A 22,397-nucleotide genomic window follows, 5' to 3' on the forward strand; every position below is an offset into this window, starting at 1 on the left:
GAAGCAGTATTAAAAGTAGTCACACACGTTAGTGGAATCTCGGTGAGCTGTCTTAGAGAGTCTTGTAAAAGGATCTCCCTAGGTTGATTTCTTGCTCGTTTGCAACTTTTAGACAGAATAGTATCGGGATAACCTCTCTGTTTCAATTTTGATGTAAGATCTTTCGATTGTTTACGAAAATCCTCCACTTGGCTGCAATTACGTCTGATTCGCAAATACTGGCCATAAGGGAGGTTTTCCCGTAGTGGTCGAGGATGAAAGCTGGAGAAAGCCAAAAGGTTATTTTTGGCTGTCGGTTTAAAATGAGTTTTGGTCGATAGTGCACCATCAATTTTAGTCACAATTACATCCAGAAAAATCATTTTGTAATTGTGGAAAGCATGAGTAAACAGCAGATGGGGGTCGCAAGTATTAATCCATGTCAAAAATTCAAGTAGAATACTCTCAGGACCCTCCCAGATGATAAAAATATCATCGATATACCTCTTCCAAAAGGAGAGGTAGAGGAGAAAGGGATTATCTTGACTCAGGATAAATTTACGTTCAAAATTTGAAACATAAAGTCCTGCCACACTGGGCGCACAAGTGCTGCCCATCGAAGTACCGGTGGACTGGAGGTACAGGGCGCCTTGATATTCAATTTTTTTTTTCTTAAGTGCCAAAGTGGCACAATCAATGATAAATCCCTTCGGGGTCTGAAAAGACCAGTTAATAGAGTCCAAGGCTTCCCCAATGACCTTGATGGTATCGTCCTGGGGAATGCTCGTATAAAGGCTCTCAATATCCAGAGAGACAAGAATGGTGTTATCATGATCTACTCTGAGTTCTTGTAAGGAAGCCAAAAAACTTTTGGTGCCTCTAAGATAGGTAGGGGTGTCCTGGATTATGGGTTTCAGGAAGAAATCACAAAAGATCGAGAGGGGCTCTAGAAGGGAGCCTATGCCCGATACTATTGGGCGACCCGGAGGGGGTGACTTATTTTTGTGGATCTTCGGCAGTATGTAGAAGTATGGAATCATACCTTTTCCCTTAGTCAAAAAATCTGCTTCATGCTTACTGATGAATCCACTACTTTCAGCGTGTTCAACAAGATTGCATATTGTGGTTTTCAAATCTGGAGAAGGATCGGTAGCGAGAGGAGTGTAGTTCTTCAAATTGTTTAGAAGACGTCTACATTCCAAATCATAATCTCCAACATTCTGAATGACAATCCCTCCCCCCTTGTCAGCTGGTTTTATCACAATAGATGAATTGGTTTGCAATGATTGGAGAGCTTGGAACTCAAGGTCACTCATGTTCTTATAGGCTCCTTGGTCTTGAAAAGCTTCAACGTCATTAAAAACAGCTTGTTCAAATGCAGTAATCCCTGCTGGAATCAAATGCGGGGGAGGTGTGAACGTGGATTTTAGACGTAAAGTGGTGTCACTGAGATGATCTACAGGGACATCTGATTTATTGTTCTCAAAAAAGAATTTTAATTTCAATTTTCTGAAAAAATCAGATAGTTCACAATGTAATCGAAAGCGATCCAGCCGTGCAGTAGGCACAAAACCTAGTCCCCTCTCAAGTACTTCACTTTCTGTCTGTGTCAAATTATACGAAGAAAGGTTAAGGACTAGACTCTCTGGTTGCTGGTTCCTGCTTTGCTGCGTGTGTTGTGCCCTGTCCCTTCCTCCTGTTCCCAATGTACCTGGTTGTTTCCCCTCCTTCGCCCTCGTCCTCGCCGGCCTCTGTCTAAAAAAGGAGGGCGGAACGTGTTGTGTTGAAAGGGAGGCATCGGGACAAAAGCAGGGTTCCAGCCCATCATTGGAAACTGAGGGGGTTGGAACTGATTGGGATAGCCTAAATTCATTGAGTTAGGGAAGGGTTGCCAGTTAGGTTGGTATTGGTAGGGTCTATTTCTGCCTCTGCCTCGCTGTCTTGATCTTGTACTCTCATTACTTGAGCCACTTGAAAAGGAATCATTGTCATCTGTGGTATCTGCCTGATCATTCTTATCAGTTGGAGGAACATAATCAGGGTTAGCATAGGGATATTCTTTAGTAAACGAGAAACGCTTCAGATCTTTTTGAAATGTTTGAGCCTTAGATTGTGTCAAAGTGTCTTTATATTCATTCATTTCTTTGTTAAGCTCATTCAGTTTCTTTTTGTAACCGGTCAGCGTTGTACGAAAATGCGTTTCTGTTAATTGAATTTCAACCATAAGTGCCTCTGAAAGTCTAAGAGCTGTTTTAATGATTAGTACAAGCCAGTCGCGGGTACAGTGCCACGCGATCTGGGCCCAGTCCCTACGAAAAACTGGATCTTCAAGAAAAATATGTGGAGCATTGGTGACCAAAAGGCCCTTTGGAGCCACATTATTTCGTAGGTACTCAGTTAGTATGGTACCATGTAAGATGGTACGAATGCGGCATCGTTTCTGTTCGGTCAATTTGTCCCACTCACTGGTCTGGGAGATTGTTTGCGCTATTGAAGAGTCAGCAAAAAGAGAGGAATCGGCCAAGAGAGCATCGACCTCAGCATCTGTATACGTAAGCCCTGTGTTTGACATTTCGGTGCCAATTGTGTTGTCAAAACGTGATCACACTACACTTAAATCAAATGAATCTCTCGCAGCTGTGCGCTGCCTTAATACAACTATAAACAACAAGAGAGAGAGGGTATATCCACACTCTTGGTCCCCCAAAATCAATGTAATAACAACAAAAGAGCGTGACGAAAAAGAGAATCAAACAAACGGTGATTCTCTATGTGATTGGGTAAAGTGTGAAAGAAACAGAATCCATCTGATGAAAAATAAAACCCTCACTCACCAACATAGTTGGTGACATGCTTCATCATGGGGTTTTAGCCAGAGGGGCCTTGTGCGCCTCTGGTGTGCTTCGACGCTTGAAATTAAGTCGGAGCAACAACTTCAGACTTGAAAAAGTGAGGTGATGGGTGAATGAAGAAAAAGAAAAAGAAAGGATTTAAAAATCATGTATCGCACACCAAAACATTTTAATAGTGTCGAGACAGGAATATGTTAAAAATTGTGAAGGATAATTACTCCTGACGTTAATTTGGTCAGATTTATCCTATAGGTGGTCAAGTGGTCGACATGTTTCAACTTGTCAATGTTATTCACTAAGCTTTTATCAGGACCTAGTCATATAAAAGAAAAAAGGCACCTTGGCGGTGTAAGCTCACTAAGGCTTACCCTAACCTCAGGTGCGGAGAACCGATAGACTCACGGTTACAGTAGAGGTCTCCCACTGTTCTGGAAAAAGACCTCGTATATCTGGAAAGAAAATTCGTTTATTTAGTTAACATACATAATAGTTGCCTTGTATTCATCAGAAAGACAGTTTAGGGTCTTAAGCAATGCAAAAAAAAACAAAATTAATCGGTCCATGCACTTTTTACATGGTCTATGTAAGTATTCAACCGCTTCTATGTACAATTAGAAGGATGTATATAATTACAAAATTTGTAAGCATGCCAAAATCCATATACTCAGGGATTATATAGATAAGGTAATTGAGCGATTTAGTCAATACTCTGGCATAAAAATGATTTGTAGTATAAATAAAGATCACGTTTACAAAAGGCACATTGAAATACTTTACATCTTCAATATGAAACTGAAGGAATGCAAAACAAGAAATGCAAAATAAGAAACACTTGGAGCTTACGTATAAATGAGTGGGTGCGTGCTCCTTGGGCAAGAAGGCAAATTGCGGGACTACAGAACAACTGTGGCAACAAGAAGAGAGGAATACGGGAAGAGCATTTACTATAGCACAATCCGTCACTCACACGGATTGTATACCACATTATTCCGAACAGCGTAAGGCAAAAATAGAGTTTTCTTAAAAGGCAGTACTCACGTCGTCCAAGTCCTCAGCCAGCAGTCTGCACCTTAAAGGTCCGCCGAGCCCGGAGATAGTTACGTACTGGTGGGCTCGTGTTTAAATGCAAGTTATCAGTCGCTGACGAACCGGAAGTAAACGTGTAAGCCTTTCAACAAGTGCCTCAGGGATTAGAACAGCGAGAAAGGACTACGTGGCTAATTCCTTCTGAAAAAGCTAGAGCGCCAAAGGCTCTCTTCAACAAAAAACTTTATTGAGTAGCAATAGCTGTGCATCGGTGTTTGAGCAAGGATAGTCGACAAGGAGCAAGCCGACTGCCAATCGCTGCATAAAAATGATCATCAAGATAGAAAAATGCAGAGACTGATTCACAAGTGGCTGACTAGCCTACTCCGAGTATTGCTCTTGCCAATATGCCCAGCTAGGGTAATGTCACTTGCCAATGTGAAGAGAAACTCTCTGGACTGCTGAGGCACTATGACTCGCCTGGTGGCACAAAGTTTGGGGTCTCTGGCATCAGTGTGCAGAAGCCCTTACTCCTAATATGTACTGTCAGAGCCACTGACATCTCCCTTTTCCAGTGCAGCAGCTTGCTGTGACATGTTTTCAAGAGTAGGACAGATCACTTTTCTTGACGCAGTATTTCCCCAGAGGGCCATGGGGTGAGCCTTAGTAACATTATCAGCATTGGTGAGTGTATATGTCTGTCCAGCCAGATACTGTCCTGGAGATACCAGTTATTTACTCATCATGGTGACACTTCCATCAGTTTCTGTCAGTGCTTCTACTCTGATCCCATTAATTGAGGGCTGATTTTTGTATTTTTCTATACTAGTGGGCCAAACAGCTAACGGTGCAAGATTCATCCCCAACCTTAGAGACTAGTGTAGCCTCTGTGTGCACTCTGATTTGCTCAGGGCACACTAAAGATCCCACCTAGAGACTTGCCAATCCAGAGATAGCTGGAAGAGCTCTAGAAGGATTCTTTTTGAGACAGGCAGAGGCTCCAGTTCAGTGTCCATTCTGATACCACATCTTTTTGGGATCCTAATTCTTACTTTGTTACCCAGTTTGTAGTAGTAAAAAGTTGTGGGGCCCATCCTCCTGAGACGGTTTTGGGGGGCCGGTTTACTTTTATTTTTAGGATGTTCGACCTCTTTTTCCTGGGGAGGTTTAGTCACCCCACCAGTTGTAGGTTGGTCACCCTAGCCTTGACCCATTGGTCTGCCTTCTTTTATAATTCTTGGGGAGAAGTAGAACCTAGGTCCACCAACTATTGATGCAACTTTTCAGAACCAGAGTTGCTCAACAGATCTTTCTTTCATAATCAAACTATACATCCCATCATAGTCTATCACCTGGCTTCCTTTCTCATGTTAAATATTTATATTTGTAGATAAGAATACAGGCAAAAATGCAAACATATTGCCACTCCATAAGAGGAACATATTATACAATGAATAAATCAATAAATACAATTATTTAGATAACAACATAAATGGCAGTTAAAAAAAGGATCATGTAAACAGAGGACAAAACAATAGAAAAGAATAAAAGAATGAGAAAGAGAAAAGAGAAAAGAAAGATACACCTTCATAAATAATCTCTAACAAATTGTATATATCAATAAAAAAGAGAAGTTAGACCAGTAGGTCTTATCAATCCTCAATATTAAGGAATAAGAACTTAAACATTAACTACATTAGAAATCTAAATAGTAAGGGGTGACCACAAAATATTAAATACAACATTGAAAGAGTATGTAATTTATATTTGTCCAGTATATGATTGTGGCAAACTAAGTTCCACCATTGATTAAAATCAGTAGATTCCCAGTGAGACGTGATGACTTGTAAACCTAATGCCAGTAACAGATCTACAAATTTACTATGTTTTTTGTCATTTGCTCAAAGTGTATGTAATCCATCATGAAATATTTTGTCTTGGGAGAATGGAGCACAGATCCCAGTGATGGCTGCACGTCTATCCCCACACTTGTAGCCAAACATGACAATGAAAGAACATATGAACATAGGTGCCAGGAGAGTTGCATTGCCAACAAGTGTCTTGCCCAAGAAGTCTGAGTTTGAACAAGTGAGCAGGTGTATAAAATAATCTATTATGAAATATTATAGTCTTTGTGTTAAGTTAGCTGGACGACCTATGGAATGTATTTTGGCCCATATTTTATCCCATAGAGGAAGAGGCCAGCAATATTGAAAATCTGTTTACCTTAATATTTGCTGCTTAGATTTAGGTTTATCATGATTGGTTGTAGTAAGTATTTTATAAATAAGGGAAACTGTGGGAGTTTTAAATGGTGAACTGTTAGGTGTTTGCGTAACATCATCACTAATGAAGTGGTGGGAAAACAAATTAACGACCTGTGAAAGAAGATCATGTAATATGTTATATTGATTAAGCAATGAAGATGGTAAATTAAATGATTGGAAAAGGATTGGAAAATAAATAATTGAATTGTTTGTGAACAGTTGGGAAATAGTGAGCATACCATTGTCAATCCATCTCTTCCAAAGAAGTGCTTTTCCTTTAGGTATAAGCCTTGTATTAGACCAAATGGGGCTGTTAAGAAATTGTCATTTCTCCCTTGTTTCCGCAGGAGCGATAGTAAAATCGAGGCAAGGTCTCAGCTTCCTCTCACCATCAAGACTGCCTAACAATGTTAAAGCTAGTTGTGGGAGATAGGGGAAGAGAGGGAGGGAAGAGAAAAGACATGCATCCCACGGAGTCAGAGCAAGGAGGCAAATAGTGTCTTTATGTTTCTGCAACAAAATATACAGTACTATGTATGTGTCCACACCTCAATAAAGACTACCTCTAAAATTCCCCTCTTCCGAACTTAAAGAATTGACTGCATACCCAGGAAGGCTATACAATCTATGGGAACAGTAAGAGAAAGAGCATATGGTGAATATAGATCTTGGTTCATATGAAAAGGAATGGGACATGTAAACACACCCATAAATATTCTGTAGATTGCTTTATGTGAAAGCCCAGAGTTACTTCGATAAATAGGAAATATGGATATAATAACCTCTTGTAAAAAACAAAATTGTAACACAAAAAATGTGTAGGGCTGCATCACCTCAAAGCTTGTACTGTAGCACTTAACATGTTTTCTTTCTTTCTCTTGTAGGAACATTAAGCTAGTATGAAAGGAATCTTCACATGCTAAGAGCCCCAATCAGATAAGTATACTTTCAATAATGATGTCACATATGCGCAAAGCTCATTACCGCTTTTATATTGCTGATGAGTCTTTAAATGTGCTTTTTGTTTTGTTCTGTCCCTTTTTTACAGAATTCCAGGAATGGTGACTATTACTGGTACAGCCAAAGACGCTCCAGTCAGAACAAAGAACAAATGAGCTGCTCCACACCAGCCCATCGGATCGACGACACGACGCAAATGTGAACCCGGAAGCAGAGGAAGGTGTCACTAGGGCCGAAGATGCATGCGTCAACTAGAACGTGAAGCGCTCTTCAGTCCGTGCATACCAGCCTTATGCTGGCCTTGCTTCGCCCTTACCACTGGGGACGAAGCAAGCCCGACCGAAATTGCTGAAATGTGGAAGTATTGGAAATAAGAAGTGGTTTAATCAAGGAACAATGATACGACATAAGTGATGGTAACCAAACCTTAGGGGGTTGAGACGTATAAATAATCTGTTTGTGAGAGAAAGGAGAGATCATGGAAGATTCTAAAGCAAACCATGATTTAGCTTCTGTAATAGGAGAGTGGAAAAAAAAGAGTTGATCTGTTTAATATCAAAAGCCTTATGATAAAGATGGAAGTCAGGAAAGTTAACATCACTCATCGACTTGGGGAGTTTAAGTCTGCTCCATGAGATGCAAGACCTCTTCCCATTCCATAGGAATTTAAATAAAATCTTATCCAGAGCAAGGAAGTATTTTTTGGAAATGTTAAGTGGTAGCATTTGAAGAGAAAAGTTTATAATGGGAAAAATCCTCATTTTAGTTGTATCGAGGTGTTCTCACCAAGATAAGAAGAGGGGTGACCAACCCGTGGGTAAGATTTGTGATTCTAGTGATTATACTATCAAGATTAACTTTTAACGTATCTCTGAGATTGTTGGTATAGAAAATCCCCAAATATTTAATCTTTACAGGATTGCAGGATAAACCTGCCCTAGTAGCAGGATCTTGTATGCAATATTTGTGAAAAGGTAGAACTTCAGACTTATCCAGATTAATCTTATATCCCGCTACTCCAGAGCACAATCTCAATTCCTCAAAGAAAGACAGCAATTAGATGTCAGGTTGTGACATGGACAGAAGAATGTCACCAGCAAATGCAGTGTACTTGATATGAGTGTCTCTAACTTGATTCTGTGTAGGGTTTTAGTGGTTTTAAGTTGATGTAAGGAGGGTTAAAATGTTAATATAAATGATAATGAAGATAAGGGGCATCCTTGTCTGTTAACTCAATTGAGATGAAAATTCCGAGATTGCACACCATTTACTAATACTTTGCAACAAGGTGACAAATAGAATAAGGATATAAGTTAGAGAAATCTGGGTCAAAACCCATGCCATTCTAAACCTTTCCCAAGAAACATCCAGATTAAGTGCTGCTAGTGGGGACGTACATTTAGTTGCTTTACTAATAAGATTTAAAAAGATATGTGAATTAGGTGCGATAGTTCTATGCTTGACAAATCCAGATTGTTCTTTGGAGACCAGATCAGGGATAAGATCAATTAGCCAAAGGGCAAGGGCTTTAGCAGAAAATGTTTGCAATCCATATTTATCAAAGAAATGGGGCAATAATTTTTGCACAAATTTGAATCACGTTCTTTTTTTTGGGGGACTAATACATATTATTGCCTCTGTGAAAGAACCAGTGAATGAGGTCACAGTAAGAAAATAAATAATAAGCTTAAAAAGCGGAGGAAATGTGAGAAAACTGAAGGTAGAATTGAATGGAAAGCCATCAGGGCTGGGTGCTTTACCTTTTGCTAAGCATTTAATTGCTGTGTAAGTTCATCTTCAGAGAAGGCAGCTTCAAGAACAGAAGTATCAATATTGATGGGTTACAAGGTTGAGAATTCAGAAAGTAGGCGTTTATAAGATCTTCAGGAGAACTACTTTCAGGAGTGTAAAGGTTTTGGTAATAATTTGCAAAACAGTCTGCTATGTCAGCATCATGGAGCAATTGGGTACCTAAAGAATTTGTAATTGTCTTGGTGTTCTTTTCCTTTCTACCTTTAAAATAATTAGCTAACAAGGCACCTGCTTTATTTTTACCCCCATAATAGCAAGCGTTAACTCTTTCAAGCGTGCCACATGCTTTTTCAGTAGCTAGTTTATTAAAACTGTATCTTTGCCTCAATCAGCACTTCTAGATCTGTCTAGCTAGTTTTCGAAGTATAATAAACATGCTCCTAGGATTTGATGTTGGTTAATAGGGCCATGGTCTCTTTTTCTTTAAGTTTTTCCTTAGATAAAACATAATTAATTATAAATCCCCTGGAAGCAGCCTTAAAATCATCCCATACAAAATTAAAGGAAGTATCACCCATATCATTCTGATAGAACAAGTCTAAAGCTAAGGACTCAAATGCAGTGATAAAGCCTTGGTCCAAAAGTAAAGAGTTATTAAACCCCCATCTTGATTTGTGAGTGTGTGCATTTAGAATTTCAACATTGGTCAAAACAGGGGCATGGTCTGAGATCAAAATTGATCCTATCCCTGAATTAGTCAAATGCTAGAGCAGATTTTTACTTAAAGATATATGAATGAATGAATGAATGAATGAATGAATGAATGAATGAATGAGGTAGCATTTATAAAGCGCATGGCTACCCATGGGCATCCCAGCGCTGAGAAGTGAGTGAGGCTTCTGAAACTCATTTGGGGAAAAGCCACATTTTCAACAGCTTGCGAAAGGTCAGGTGATTGGTCTCTCTTCGTAGCTGAAGGGGGAGAGAGTTCCAAAGCTTGGCAGCATTATAGGAGAAAAGCCGACCACTGCTTCTGACTCTCTTAATCCTTGGTACGAAAGCCAAATGTCTTTCATCTAAGCGTAGAGGCCTGTTGGCCCGGTGTGGTTTGGTCAAGGGAGAGATGATCTTAGGTCCATTCCCTCCAAGCAACCTATGGGTGATACATAGGGCTTTGAAATGGACTCTCTCCCGGATGGGCAGCCAATGTAGAGCTTTCATGGCAGGTTTGGCAGACTGTCGGTTGGGAGTTCCCATGAGAATTTTTGCCGCACAGTTCTGAATCATTTGAAGTTTAGAGAAGACTGCACTTGGAGCACCCAGATACAGTACATTGATGAAGTCCAAGCGTGACAGAATAAGCGCTTGGTCCGCAAGTTTCTTAACCTGAAAAGGAAGCAGTGGTAGTAATTTACGCAGCATTCTTAGAATGCCAAAGCAGGAGGCGAGTAGCTTTCTGGTCCGGACTTTAAGACTAAGGTCTGAGTCCAGCCAGAACCCCAGACTTTTTATATTTGACATGGGGACGGGCGCCGGTCCCATTGAAGCCGGCCACATCAAATTTGGTCTAAAAAGCGACGGGTTACCCAGGAGCATAAGCTCCATCTTGTCGCCATTTAGCTTCAGGTGGGAATGGTTCATCCATTTGGCCACTTTTTCAAGGCAGGTACAGAGGCAGGAGGATGCCAAGTCTGAGTGGTTAAGTGAGACCATCAGCTGGGTATCATCAGCGTATGTCACGATATTCACTCCATAGGACCGTATGATGTCCGCTAGAGGAGCCATATAGGCATTAAAGAGTGTTGGGCTCAGGGAAGAGCCCTGTGGGACTCCACAAAGAAGGGGCCAAGGTTTGGAAATAGTCTCACCCTCAAATACCTGGAGGGATCTCCCTTCCAGGAATGACTTCAGCCAGGTCAGTGCTATTCCGGACACACCCAAGTTTCTGAGTCGGACGATCAAGATAGGGTGATTGACTGTATCAAAGGCCGCGCTCCGATCTAAAAGGATCACGGGCAGATGAGCCCCCTGCGTCAAGAATTAATAATATAATATTAATAATTATTAATATAATAATATTTTAAATAATACATTCTTGTTTTGGATTGATGGGGAGGGAGAGTAAAAGGAATATTCTTTAAGGTCTGTGTTAAATATTCCCCAGGAATCAGACAATGAATGCATGTTGAGAAGCTTTGTTGGAGAAAATGTTATAGAAGATGAGAGATCAAGGAAGGAGTCTAGAACCTGATTACAATCACTAGCTAATATGAAATTCTGTGTATGATGTCGCATGATTTTTTGAGAAATCAATGTCCAAAATTTCAGAGTCTGGTTGTGTTGGACCATAAACATTAAAAAGTGTGAAAGGAATGTTATTAATCATAAGTTTAACTAAAATCCATCACATTCTTGAGGTACAAATGAAAAATTTAGGTGTTTGTGGCATAAGATAATAACTCAATTTTTACAGTGAATAGACGGGTAAAAATGCACATTACCAACCAAATATTGCTTCAACCAAACAGCTCCTTTATCAGTGAGATAAGTTTCTTGAAGGATATCAATTTGACATTTAAGATCAGATATATGTGACAATATACTTAAGCATTTAACCAGGCTCTTTAGGCCTTTAACATTCCAAGTAACAACTCTCAAATTTACTGCAGGAATAGACATGAATGACAGTAGCAGGTCAACATATGTTCAGGAATGCGTAGTATTTATCAGAACATAAAAAGATGAGAAGAGACAGAAAAGAGAAAAAGATGTAGAAAAGAAGCAAAGGAGAGAAAAATGAGAGGGAGAAAAGTAGTAAACTTAGAATAAGAACCAAAAAAAGCAATACAGGAAAGAAAAATGCCTTAATTGCAATTGAAAAAGAAAGGCAAACAGAACATCCCAAAGGACGCGAGGGGGCAGTACACCTAATGAAGATGCACCCACCTTAGCTCTGATTGGACACAGATTCAGTACTTTTATATTAAAGTTTTATAAACCGAGACAACAACATATAAACAAAGGGAAAAGGGGAAATAAATAATATAGACCACCAACTTGCCAAGAATGACACAAGGGAGTTCTGTCAATGAACGAGACAGATGCGGGGTAAATACACATAGGTCTGTCAATAGCCAACACTGAAACATAAAGGGAAAGGAAAATGAGGGTCAACAGCGTTATCTCATAAAACACAATCCTTAAAGAAAAATCAATTTATTAATAAACAACGTGAAGACCAAAAAAGAAAAAAAGATGTTGCAAAGTCATGTAATAGCATTCATACCAGTGGCCATGTCTTCAGTGTTGAAGGAAAGCCTTCCGATCCTCTGGTTTTCATGAACGTAAATTGACTGTCCTTGTAGGTGATTTTGAATAAACATGGATGTAAACATGGATATCTTATATTTAAAGACTTTAAGTGAGGTCGCATCTCAAGCACCAGTAACACAGGAAACATCCTGTGTGAACTAGACTCTGTTCCCAGGCCAATGTAAGGTACCAAGTTATTTAAATGCTGATAAAATGTGCATCAGTTTATACATTTTAAAAAGGAAATGCTAATACATTTGGGCTTAGAATTTGAAGAGGTTGAAGATTTGGACTCCAAAAGGTGAGCCCTTTGACCACTGAGAGGAGTTTTGATTTATAAATGAACCATTAAAGGAATACCATTCTGCAGGAAGGCAATCATACTGGATCCTTCTGAGTTCTCCAGTATGCCATATAGCCTAAGATTGTTTCTGCGGTTCCTATTTTCCAAATTCTCTGTAGATTTCTTGAGTAGCGTAATTTCTTTTAACAAGAGAGATACATTTGGCATATAATCTTCAATGTCACTAACCCTTTGCTCAATAGCAGAGATACGCTAATCATGAGTAGACCATTTTTCTTCAATGGTCTGAATCAAGGTACTTGTTTCTATGACAAATGGCTTTAAAGCTCTAATTTCCTCCATAATATCTTCCAGTGTGAAAGGAGAAGGCGACTTAGAGGGAGATTCAAATTCTTTTTTAGGGCATTTGACTGACCATGATGCCTTCTTTGAAATAGCTCCTAATGCCGATGCTGATGGTGTTCTGATGATGAGGTTTCTCATGATAGGTTTTGTAGTCGAGAAAGATTATGTAAGTTTTTATTTCAGTCTATGAGGCTTGCCCATCAAAAATAGCAGCGAGAAAATCCCCTGAGATATCAGACGTGCTCAATGACACTAAAACACTGAAGTTATAAGCACGATGGAAAAATAAGGAGTACACCGACTAAAGGAGGATGCAACTAAGGAGGAAGTTTATATGCAGGAAATAAAAAGAAGATGCACAGTCAGTGAGTATAAGCCAATATTAACTCAATTCAAGTTCCTGCATCTCTCATTTTAAAGGGTAAACATCCTTATGGTGAAATCATAGTGAAAGGCATCAACATTGTCAAGCAGACAACCTGAGAAAGTATAGGCAGTGAAATTCAGCATAGATGCTTTGGTATACAATTATCATTATAAACATCTAATGCAAGGGGAACAGTCAGTTGACAGCATGCTCAAGGGGCTCTGTATAACTTAGTGTTCTTATTTCTGGAATTTAGAGCCAAACTGCACAGCTTGTATGAATTAAAGACCATGCTCATTATTTGCTGACTAGAAGGTGAATAGAAACCTCTCACACTGCCAAAACTGAGGTGCTGAGTTTTACCTCAGGTGACAGAGAAACCAAAATGGCGGCTTACTGCTGGTGAGGAAGCTAACATAGCAGTAATAATGAAAAAATCTAAACCCAGCTGTTAATGAGTTGAAGGAGGTGTAATGCAGAAGTGCCCACCTTCCAACACAAGAAGCTATGCCTTGTAATGTCCAACAATGTTGGAAGGTGTCTCAACAGTGTCCGGCAGTTGGAGCCACTCAGGAACCTCAGAAGCAGATGGCCATCTTGCTTCGCATCCACGCGCCACTCCATGTAGCTTCCTTTTAATCAACCACCTAGTGTCTTTATTAAAAGATTTACAAAATCAACCCAGGTCTGACTCAAGGTATTCTGAGACCCCCTGAACTTATTTCTACACTTTTCAGTGGTGAGTCCAAAGCCCTCATTCCGGGTACCCTTCATGTGATCATATCCCTATACTTACCAGAGAACACTTCCCAAAGTAGAGAGCCCAATATTTCTGGCTGAGTATCCTCATTCTACGGGCTCTTCCAAAAGCTATGAACCATTTGATGATATCATCACCCTCTATGTATTTTGGGACAATCTCTTTGGGGATTGTAAGGTCAAAGGTTTCCTCTCTGCCCCTAGGAATTATGTCTGCCCTTTCCCTTTCTATGGACAATATCCTGTCCTCCAGGGCTATTCAGACCAATCTCTCTAGGAGAATCTCCTCCTCAGTGAGATCTTCACTGTAACTTGATCAACCTGAGCTATTCTCAGTAGAGGCAGGGGGTCTTGACACATTTGGTTGGTTGCTAGGTGCATGTACCACAACCTCTCTTTCTAGTTGAGGAGGATCTGGTCAATCCTTGTTATCACTATCCCCACCCTGATCCTCATGGTTTGACGGCTCATCCAAAGCATGGGCTTGCTCATACTCTGCCAACAGCTTCTGAAGCACTTCAGTGGTAGGTTATGCGCCAGTTTTATTTTTTTATCCCTTACAGAGGGTCTTTAACTGCGTGAATTTAATCTACAGAAAGGGGGTCAGGTTGAGATACTCATTATTTTCCTAAAGCTAGGACCTTTTTGGAACTAGACAAAATTCTAACAAAAGCTTTTCAGTCCTAATTACAGTACGTGTTTTGAATTCTAAAACAGTTTTAAGCTCAGGGACTTAACCAAAACCCTAAAAGTTAATTTTAGGTATGTAGAAAAATGAACCAATTGAACAAAATGTATTTAAACCGAAGGCAATATTTTTATTTAATCGCGTAGTCACTTATTGCTCAAGTGGTATCAGCAAATGGAAAGTCTTAGACCCCACAGCTGATCCACCAATGTAGGAAGTTGGCTCTCTATATAGTGCACTAATATGAGTACTATTATTATTATTGTTACCAATTTTTACAGGTAAATAACTTTTCAAAGTTGTGCGCCTTTGTGCACAATGCAATCCTAGAAAGGAAAAGTTATATAGACAGAGAGGGAAGTACATTAGGTTTCAGGGGTTCACCTTCTGAGTTTCAGGTTGTAGTGGGCCAAGGTCCAAAGTACTACCAGCAGTTCTTCTGGAACGGCTCTGATTTAGCCGGGGGCTGGGTTCTGGTGAAGTTGGTAGCTGTGTGTGTTACGGAGAAGGCGGGCCATCTGAAAACAGGCTGAACTTGGGGTTATGTCAGAGAGCTCCCAAACAGGGACTTGGGGTGCAAGGGCTCTTGGAGCAAGGGTGCTTAGCCGGTTTTTCAGTATCCGGGCTGGGTGGCTCAGGTGCAGAGTGGTTAGGTCAGCTGGGCTGGATGCGCAAAGGAGCACCTTGCGGTCAGGGACAAACATCTGGAAGGGGTACAAACAGGACAGCTGGGCCACTCACAAAGTAGGTCTCAGTGATGCTGATATCCCTCAATGGCTGCTCAGTTGCGGTGTAGTGGGAATAAAATTAAGACTTTCCTTCATAAATTACTACATTTTATGTCAAGACCGGAGACTCCTATTATGCTTGTTTAAAGCATGTTAACTATCATAGATGTTGCAGTATGAACAGATTTACAATAAAAAGTTCTGAAGACATTGGCGGATCTCATAATCATAGTCTGGAACCCACCCAGAAAGCTTTAGAAGCCATTGCATCCCAGGAGGAATGAGCTCCGAAGAGGTATCAATGTCTGCTAAAGACATAATCCATCTGACCCAACAAGCCAGTGTGGCAGCGGAAACTGGATTGTGAGGTTTCCAAAAACGAATGAGGAGTTGGGAATGAGAGGATGTTCTCAGATCAAAAGTCTGTTGTTCATATACTTTAAGACACTGGCTAACACAAAGTTTAGGTTGATCTGGAAAATAACACCTTCTGTGCCATGGAAGTAACAGTTGCATCCTTGGCGGTGGCGCGGGTGTGCCGAGGTTGTAACCGTTACGTCTGTGGCACACCACCTGGAAATCCCTCTGTGATTTACAGCAGAGGGATTTCCTTTTTTGTTTTTCAGCCTCGGAGCTGGGGAAGTGCTTCCCCAGCCTTCCAAGGCATTTTTTATCTATCAATGTAATGACGATCGCTTGCATGGCACGCTGACGTCATTACATTGAAAGTGAATGTTAGAAATGGGACCACCAGCCAGTCCACCAGGGCATCATGACATTCCTCCACAGCCTCCTCCCAAGACTGGTGAGACAGCTTCTTACTGCCCCTGAACTTCACCCTACATTCCTCCTCTCGGGAACAAGGTACCACACTCGGGGAACTGGGACTGGGACTCTCTATACTGCACTTTATATCTCTGCCACCACTGGACTCCACCCTCACTGGGGAATCCAGAAAACTACCACTGTGCTCAGGGGACAGGGAAAGGGATGAGGCGCTATCTCCTACGCTGGACCCAGCAAGGGACTCCCTACCCACGGGGTCCTCACTCTCTACTGGCGTCCAGGCACTGTCATCTTCTTCTGAATCTTCAGGGCTCCCCACAGACCCACCACCCTCCAGGTGAGAGGCCCGGGCCCTGTCTTCCTCACTGCGCTCACGTTTCCATTCACCTGCTTGCCATCCAATCATGTGGTTCCTCAGTTCGTAAACAGTGTCTGACTCTCTCACCCCTATGTTTCTCTCTCTACAGAACCTTTCCAACTCCTGCATACTGTAATCAACTAGATCACTGGGATCAAAAGCAGGCTCCATTCTGGCAGACGTTCTAGAGAAAAGATCACACAGGGAACCTAGGGGTCTGCGTTTAACACAGGAGTACACAATTCACAAAGGATTCAGCAAGCTCTCTATCCCAGAGAACTCACACTCACTTGCCTAGTGCCACACACCATTCATCCACACACAACCCTCCCCTCGGACTGGTAAGGCAGTTTCTACCACCCCTGATTCCTCAACCTGACCACCACGTGACACAGGTACCAACTCTGGGCGCAGGGCGGGGGACAAATGTACTGGACACTGTTACGCTGCCACCACTGGATCCCACCCTCTGGTGAATCCAGAAAACACAATGCACTAAGGGGGATGATCTACCCTCCCGAGCTAGGGACACCTAACTCACAGTGCACAAGAAACACATTTCCAAAGAAATAGCATTTAAAAACAAACTTAGAACAATAATCCCTATACCATGTGATTTATCTAAATGCAGAGTTTTGTAGTGCGGCCAGTTGCCGCTGCGGTACAGCGCAAACGCAAGACCAAATCCCACCGCTGCCACCAATGTTAGAAATGGGATTTCTGGTTGGCTAGGGCTTGCGCCAAAGCCAGGCAGAAACCACCACTCTAGTCAGGGCAAGGAAGGTACACGCCAAAGATAACCCCTGCTCACCCCCTTGGTAGCTTGGCACGAGCAGTCAGGCTTATCTCTGAGGCAATGTGTAAAGCGTTTGCGCGCGCACCCAGCAACAACACCCAAGGCCCACCACAAAGGAAACTCCACACAAGGTATCATATAACAATAACCTTTGTATTATACCACAACACATTAGATAAAAACACACACTTTACAATGTGCCAACAGGCACGGGCAGAAATTACAAGGGATTATATGTACAGGGGACAGGGCCACATGGACCACTGTCAGGAATTAGCACTTTGTAGAAATTAGCACATAGGACATAGGAATAAAATTACTGTAGCACAAAATAACATATATAGCACACAACCAGTAACTACTGGTATCAGGTAAGTACCACCTACGCAACCCTAACCACCTTAGGAAAATATCGCACAGGGAACCAGGACCTCACTAGCACCACCTGTACTAGGAGAAAACAAACAACCACCTAAGTATCACAATACCTGTAGGGGTAAACGCACATTACACATGATGCATCACATTCAGAGGTGTAGGAAAACACTATGGCGCCAAACTCGCATTAGCCACCCTCTGTGGCAGTTCCTAGGCCAACTGGCCTTGTTGGGGCAAGGACGCCCTGTGTCACAGTGTCAGGGGAAAGCTGCGCAGGCTGCGCAAGCTAAAGCGTAAAGGGGGGGCACAACCTACACGTTGCAGCTGCCCACTAAGTGCTGGGCAGCTGGGAAAAGGAGCCTGGGCACCACTGTGCCTTGAACAAGAGTCTGTCCGCCCTGGAAGCCTCCTAGGCTCTGAAAAGAAGGATGCCCCCAAAACAGCGTGGGAGCCTCGTGGGCTCTAAACAAACAATGTGCCCCGTCGTGGGAGCCTTCTAGGCTCTAGAACAAATATGGCCCCTTGGGAGTCCCTCTGGACTCTAAACAAATTATGCCCTCGTTGGAGCGCACGAGCGCTCTAAAACAAATCTGCCTTTAACGATGGAGCCTCTCTGGGCTCTAAACAAAGGTGGGGGCGACGTTGGAGCGACCCGCTGCCTTCCGGGGCCGCTCTGCTGACTAGAAAATGCCCCCGTATACGTGGGAGCGCACGCTGCCTTTCGGGGCCGCTCCGCTGGTCAGGAAATGCCCCCGTATGGTGGAGCCACACTGGCTCTACACACCTATGCAACGTTGGAGCCTCTCGGGGCTCAAGGACATCGACCGGCACCCTCACTCACTGGACTTCGATGGGCTGCTCCGGTCCGGCGATGGGGACAGCTGCAAGGGAGCACGCAGCGCTCCAACCTCCTCTGTGCCTGCGGGGCTCTCCTGGCACACGGGAGCCCCGCTTACTCGCAGACTTCCTGGTTCCCGTCACAGGAGCGCGGGGTAGGCTCCCGTCCGCTTCCTGTTCAGACTCCGCCCCCGTCCTCACTCGGCGCCTGACTTCCTGGGAGCCCGGCCGCGGCGGTGATTTCAATCCGGCGGCAATGAGGGGTGGGCTCCCTCTTTCCTGTGTATCAAGCGGGGTAGGCACCCGCGAACAACGTTACCAGCGGGGTGGGCACCCGCCAATGGTGAAATATAGTCAGCAACGGGGTAGGCTCCCGTTTAAGCACCTAAGCAAAACGGCAAGGTCCCTGGCGGGGTGGGCACCCGCTAGGGATAGTAATCTCCTTAATAAGCAGGGTAGGCACCGCCAACGGCAATGAGGAAATAAGTGGGGTAGGCACCCGCCAACACGGCCACAGCGGGGGAATCCCTACGTCGGGGTTCCCTCGTGAGAGATCGCAGCTCAGCGCTGCTGGGGTCCCAAAGGAAGCGCTCCTAGCGCTGTAAGTAAAATGAAAGTGCTTCCAGGCGCTTTGGGGAGAATAAAAGAAAAAGAGAAGGTCCAGCAAAGTTTTAGGAAGGGGGCAAGGCTGGGCCAGGGGCCAGCTCACTGGGCCCTCCGGGGCAGGGAGGCAGTCCCAAGTGGCGGTTCCTCCTAGCCTCCAGCAGCAGCAGCCCCCTCCTGTCAGGATCCAAAAAGCAGAACCAATTGTAAGGGGACACAGCCCCTTTTTATACAGTAAAAGTCTTTGTCTGAAGGTGCAGGGAAGGGGCGAACCAGTTACAACAGGTTCCTGAGCACTTTGTTTTGCTCAGCCCCTCTCCCTATTCAAGGGCAGGCCAGGGTCATGAGACGCACCACAGGGGCCGGAGCCAGCATTGTGTGGGGAAAGCCCTGTCCTATTCAGGACCCAGGTGTACTCCTCCCCAGCCATCAGTATGCTAAACTCCCCATTCACCACTGGGGGGTGACTCCTGACCCTGGGGATTTCCCTAGTCCGTCACATGACCTCCACCAGCCAATCGCCAGACAAGCCACACATTTTACACTGCACACCGAAGTGCCCACTTCTAGAAGTGGCACTTCCACACTAGGTACATGCACGCCGCACACATCATTGCGCAGCATTCAATCATACGAGTCCGCACATACCAAACTTGGGCCTGCACACCCCACGCATCAGGAACAACTAGGGACACATCCATTCCCCATGCATTCCTATGGGAGGGCAGGCCTGTCTCACCACATGCACTCAGAGTGCGCACGCACTTTACCCTGGGACACAGGGAAAGTGCGCAGAAACGAAAAATCACCACACCAAGTCACCAATAAAAAGCAAAAAAGTTCAGGGGTGAACCTGCCAGAAGGGCCAAGTCCAACAGTGAAACTGAAATGAGCCTATCTGCTCATTTCACTTTTCCTGCTTCGGTGCTCATGTGGCTATCTCAGCCCCCTGAGCACCTAAGCACATGAGAGGTATATAATTGGAAATGGGAGAATTTCCCTTTTCCAATGGCACCTCTCCCTAGTGGATCAACGCTTGGGGATGGTTATAGGAGGGTGATCCCACTAGACAACAGGGAGATGGGGAGCCACCACTTGGGGAAGGCTTTTGCTCTCCCCTTTAAATTTTGGCCATATTCAGTCTTTCTGCCCCCTAGGAGCCAGATAGGGGCAATAGCCCCCAATCTTCCCCTCAAGTGGGGAAGAAAGCCCACTAGAAACCAGGGATTGATTTTCTATATATATATTTAGTGGTGGAGGTTGCCCTGAATGGGCATTAGAATGCCCCAATCTCTCTCAAAAATTGGTACAGTACTTCTGCTCCCTCTGGGCTGCAGATGTGGGCAATAGCCCCTGATCTGCCACCCGGGGGAGGGGGTGGGTCAGAAAGCACACTTGGAGGCACCAGGCTTTATTTTTTTGGGTAATGCAGAATGGGCATGCTAATGCCCCCAACTCTAGACACAAATGGCAACAGTCTTTCTGCCCCCCCCAGGGGGGACACATGGGGGCAGTAGCCCCCAATCTGCCCCCCTCCCCACTAGGCATCAGGGATATGTTTATGGGTATGTCAGGGAGGGGCACCTAAGGCACTGGTCAGTCCCCTTTTTTTGGGCACACATTTTGGACGTTTCTGGGCAGATCAGCAATATTGTTAGGCTCATATGCCTCCAAGGGGAGAAGAAAACCACTAGGCACTAGATAAAGTTTCTGTGTGTGTGAACTGTCGCTTGGCTGGTGGTGTGCGTGGGTGACGCTTGGCTGGCCGTGTGCATAGATGGCGCTTGGTTGGTGGTGTGTGTGGATGGCACTTGGCTGGCGGTGTACATGGACTGTTGCTTGGCTGGCGGTTTGCTGATGGTGTGTGTGGATGGCGCTTGGAAGGCGGTGTGCATGGATGATGCTTAGCTGGCAGAGTGGCTTGTGTGGATCCTCCAGCACTGTACTATCTAGATTCCACTGCAAACCACAAGTTTAGCTAAAAAGTCACACTATACTCAAATTTTTGTGTGGAAAAGTTGTGGGATCCCCACACTGGCACAATTATCCCTCCACCCAGTGTTCCCCTCGGTCTCCTGATAAAAATGATACCTCACTTGTGTGGGTGTCTAAAGCAGAGTTAGCCTAAAAACGTATTAAACAAATTGTGCTTATCAACTTGCTGTAATATCCCCTCAATCCCTACACATGTTTGGCCCTTCCCTCTAAAAGGCACTTGGCCCACCCACAAAATTGAGGAAAATGTGATTTTGCGTGCAAAATCTGAGGTTTGCAGGGGATGCTGTGTAAGAAAACACTGGGGTACATGCAAGCCTCAATTCCCTGGACTCCCCTGGATGTCTAGTTTTCAGAAATGTCAGCTTTTGGTAGGTTTCCCTAGATCGCCGCTGAACCAGGCACCAAAAGAGCAGGTGACTCCCTTGCAAAACCAGGTCCTTTTTTGATCGATAAGTTTGATGTCTCCACAGTACGTTGTGGACCATTCCCTGTTGTGGGCACTAGACCTACACACACAAGTGAGGCACCATTTTTATCGGGAGACTTCAGGAAATGCTGGGTGGGTGGAAGTTTGTGGCTCCCCACAGATTCCAGAACTTTCTATCACAGAAATGTGAGGAAAATGTGTATTTTTAGACACATTTTGATGTTTGCAAGGGATTGTGGGGAGAGCCACACAAGTCACTCCATCCAGGATTCCCTGGAGTGTCTAGTTTTCAAAACAGCACAGGTTTGCTAGGTTTCTTTATGTGCCGGCTGAGCTAGGGCCCAAAATCCACAGCTAGGCACATTGCAAACAGAGGGTCAGTTTTCACTGGAAAAATAAGATGTGTCCATGGTGCATTTTCGGTCATTTCCTGTTGTTGGCCCTAGGCCTAACCACATAAGTGAGGTACAATTGTTATCCAGAGACTAGGGGGAATGCCAGGTGCAATGAACTTTGTGCCTTCCCTCAAATTCCAGAGCTTTCCATCACAGAAATGTGATGAAAATTAGTTTATAAACACATTTGAGGTTTGCAAGGTACTGTAGGTAACAGAACCTGTTGAGAGCCACACAGGTCACCACATACAGGATTCCCCTGGGTATCTAGTTATTAAAAATGTACAAGTTTGCTAGGTTTCCCTAGGTGACAGCTGAGCTAGGGCCCAAAATCCGCAGCTTGGCACATTGCAAAAAGAGGCTCAGTTTTCAGTGGAAAATGTGATATGTCCATATTGCGTTTTGAGCCGTTTCCTGTAGAGGCACTAGGCCTTTCCACACAAGGGAGGTACCATTTTTATTGGAAGACATGGGGTAATG

The sequence above is a fragment of the Triturus cristatus genome, chromosome 2_1, assembly GCF_964204655.1.
Source record: "Triturus cristatus chromosome 2_1, aTriCri1.1, whole genome shotgun sequence".
In the NCBI taxonomy this organism is placed as follows: Eukaryota; Metazoa; Chordata; class Amphibia; order Caudata; family Salamandridae; genus Triturus; species Triturus cristatus.